The sequence below is a fragment of the Triticum dicoccoides genome, chromosome 5A (assembly GCF_002162155.2).
Source record: "Triticum dicoccoides isolate Atlit2015 ecotype Zavitan chromosome 5A, WEW_v2.0, whole genome shotgun sequence".
In the NCBI taxonomy this organism is placed as follows: domain Eukaryota; kingdom Viridiplantae; phylum Streptophyta; class Magnoliopsida; order Poales; family Poaceae; genus Triticum; species Triticum dicoccoides.
Window position 1 is genome coordinate 494,586,793 of NC_041388.1, and position 3,843 is coordinate 494,590,635.

The following is a 3,843-nucleotide window of genomic DNA, read 5'->3' on the forward strand; positions in this document are numbered from 1 at the left end:
CATCGATATATAGTAGTCTTCCTCAGTGTCTCTCGAACAAACACGTTCTCTCGAAGTCGACTCCTCTCATGCATATAGGTCCTAATGCGTTTTTCGAGGCTAACTTTGACCAAACGTTAGAGCAATAATATATGACATGCAACTTACAGAAAGCATACCTTCAATTTTGTATGTCAAAGGAGCTTCCAATAATATAATTTGCATAGTATACATCTCATGTGCTATTAATCTTGTCAATAGTCAAAGGCTGTCTTGAAAAACACATTAGGCCCTATATAGATGGAAGGAGGGAGTAGGTCCCATGGAAAAAATGAGAATAAAATTCAAACATCTGGGCATCGTGGCTCGGTCGATAACATTGAGAAACTTGGTTTTAAAATCATGAAACTTGGCATGGTGTCATGTCATGGTAGTACCATGCCGTGGTAAAAAGAATTGGCCGAATAGGAACAAATTTTGGTATAAGCTTCTTGCAAATCAGAGCTTCTCTCAAGAAGGCTCGTGGTTCTGGGAGGGAACGTGTCACCTTTGTGTGCATAATTCAAATTTGAAATACAAGCACATGTTCCAGTGCACCAAAGTTGGTTGAAAAATCACATGTGTGTCCTCGGGTAAATTTCTAGGTTCCATGCAAGAAATGGGAATGAAATTCAAAATTCTGGGCATCGTGGCTGGGTTGGAAACATTGAGAAACTTAGTTTTCTAATTCTTGTAAATCCAAAACACGCATGAAAATAATGAAACTTGGCTTGGTGCCATGACATGGCACCAACATGCTTTGGTAAATTTGTAGTCCGATTTGCGAAGGCGCACACATTAACAATCAAGAAAGTCATTTTGGAAGAAGTGATGTCACGTTACAATCGGAAACACAAGTATTATCGAAACCGTGGGCGTTCTACTTACTAGTACCATTTACGTGCAGCCACGTGTCCCCTTTTTTATTAGCTAGGAGGCGACGTGCAGGGTAGCTATTTGAGTACAAGAGGCGTGCGATCAGACCCCTGCGCGTGCTTATCGGGAGGAGGGCCCTTTGACCTCCATATGCCGTCCACCTCTCTCCCAAGGTCTCCATTAATGGAGCCCGAGCCTCTGTTTAATGGTGTGGCTATGTCTCACTCGACTGAGATTTACAGTAAGAGAGAAAAAAGAAAATCTGAAAGCATGGATCTTGATGTAAGATCCAATGGACCTATATAGCATCTACTGCGACTTATAGCAAGACTGATGAATATATAAGGACGATTAAATTTTTTTTTGATCAAATAAGGGCTTGCCCCTTCCGATTTTCATTACTGAAAACCACCACAATTCACAAGAAGTTCAGCACAACTCTAGCCTAACACGAAGGACTAAAAGCTACCAGATTGAAATCGCAACATCCCAAGAGGCCAACAAAGGCCAAACATCCATGCTAGAACCCAACATTTCACAACCGACGACACAATCCACATCCTAAACCAATTATTTCATCAAAAGAAACCAGGAAAGTAGTCTCCACGGCGAGCGGCAATGAGCTCTTTTGTGTCCTCAAGACGCTGCTTGAGAACATCCACGGATTCCTCCACCAGCCTTTGGCGCTCATTGCGGAGCATGTCATTCTCGTCCATAAGTTTCTTCAACAAGGCACTAGTCTCCTCCTGCAGGTATGCACTTCGGACGATCTTCTCCCTCAGCAGGTCGCGCTCGGCCCAGAGCCTCTCATTGCCCCCCCTTAGTTGTCGAATGACGCCGGTAGCCTGTTCAAACGAGGCTATCATGTCGTCCTGCAACCTCGCCGAGCGGGAGATCTGATTCGTCTTGCTATGGGCGATCACATGCATGCGCCTGTAACAGTCGTCGCGTGCCCGCGAGAAATTTTCCCAGGCCGCCGCGGCGCGGCGGGACATCTCTGCTGCATTCGTGGCGCGACGGGACATCTCTGCTGCTTCCGCGGCGTGGCCGGACCAGTCTGCTGCATCGACGGTGCGGCGGGACCTCCGTGCTGCTTCAGCGGCACGGCAGGACCTCTGTACTGCTACTTCCACGCAGCGGGACATGTCGGCTGCTCTCGCAGCGAGGTGGGACATCTCTCGTGCTTCCGCTTCTATGCTCGCCTCTCCCTGGTGGCAATCTCTCGACCCAGAACTCACGCTGGCCATAGCAGACGCAAGGGAAGGATGCTAAATGACTTGTTTGTTTTTGTGGATGAGGAGTTGAGGAGGAATGTGCAGTCATCTTGGCATACTAGTATTTATAACCGAGTACTAATACACTCCTAAGTGGGAAACCGTTTAGGTTGTGATCGGTGTGAACAGGTTTGCAATTCAATATAGCGTGGAGTAATTTGGAATGTGACGAGACGCAAGCTCAAAATTTATTGATGGTTCTAGTTTCGAAGTGCGGCACTATTACCGGATGGAGTACTTCTTTTTCTACTCCCTCCTTTCCGGTTTTATAGGGCTTATCTCAAAATTTTAGTTTTTCCATTTTATAAGGCTCAATTTGGTTGTCCCCAACACATGTTCAGATTCCAAGGTGCATTAAATCATTGCATGCAAGTATTAAGAGAAAATTGACCAATGCATGTACTTTATGCATGCATGCATTACAATTAATGCATTAAACCTATCTCTCGGGACTTCTCGCACGCACCATCGTGCCACCCACAAAAACTTGTACTCTGAGTTTAGTAGTACGTTATATAGGAAGAGACGAGGTGCACACACACACTCGTCCTCTCACACACGCGTCTATTTTTTCTCGAAAAGGAGGATGATGACCCCCGGCCTCTGCATCTGGGAGTCACACACGCAAATTATTGAAATATATCGAGTGTAGTGCTTTGATGTGTCGCGTCAACTCGCACATCAATGAGAAGTTTGATTATTCTCTCCCTCGCGGACTTAACTTCACATGCCTTTGGCTGTATGACAGGTTGGCCACACACCTGTAGGGCCCACCTTTCATACATGCAAAGGCAGGAGCGTCCCTCCCTCGCCCATGAGCGTAGTGGCTGGCAAGACTAGGAGAAGCTTTTGCTACACGCTCTCCCTCCCGCACGCGGTGGACATGCAGCAGTTCAATCTGTGTCAGATGGCCAGAAGCGTACTGTAGTACTCCTCCAGTGCAGTAGTATTCCATCATTGTTCGACTTCCCGAAGAGGCGAAGAGCCAAGCGCAGCCCGGACGCTCGTGTGGCAGTTTCATGTGTATAGTAGTCTAGGATAGCGTGTACAGTTCCTGTAATCTTAAAATCGTTGGGTTTGGCTCCATGCTATGTGGCCGTCTTGAAGTTTAAAAATAGTCTTCTGGCCCTACCCGAAAACTGTCGCGCGTACTGCCCGGGAAAAGCCCCGCCTCAACTTTTAACTACGCGAAAACAGTTCGAGCTTGTTCTTCTATATAAATAGAGTACTTACTGTATGTTTATTCACCCGTGGGGTTGTTCAATGAATGGAGGGGCGGGGAGCACAAGTGAACAATACTGTAGTACTACTAGTAGTAAGTAGGAGTCGTACAGTAGTCACCTTAAATAGAGAGTTTCTTTTCTTTAATGCCACGTACACAAATTGAAACGCTTCTTGTGGAGAGAAAAAAGATAATCACTCCACTATATATGGACGCAGGGGCTTGAGCGCTTGCTTTACTAGGGTTGCTCTCTTCATTCTATCATCCTCTCCAGATATAAACAAGACAGTGGTAGCGACATTTTCTCTCCGCTCACCACTGGTCACAGATCCGGTTGGATCCCTTTGGCCAGTGTGTGTAGAGGACTAAAAGGTGCATCGTTCACACGGTCATCGCCGCCGAGGGAGGAAACCCACAGTTGCCGGAGGGGCCCGATCCTCTGCCCGTGCCGCT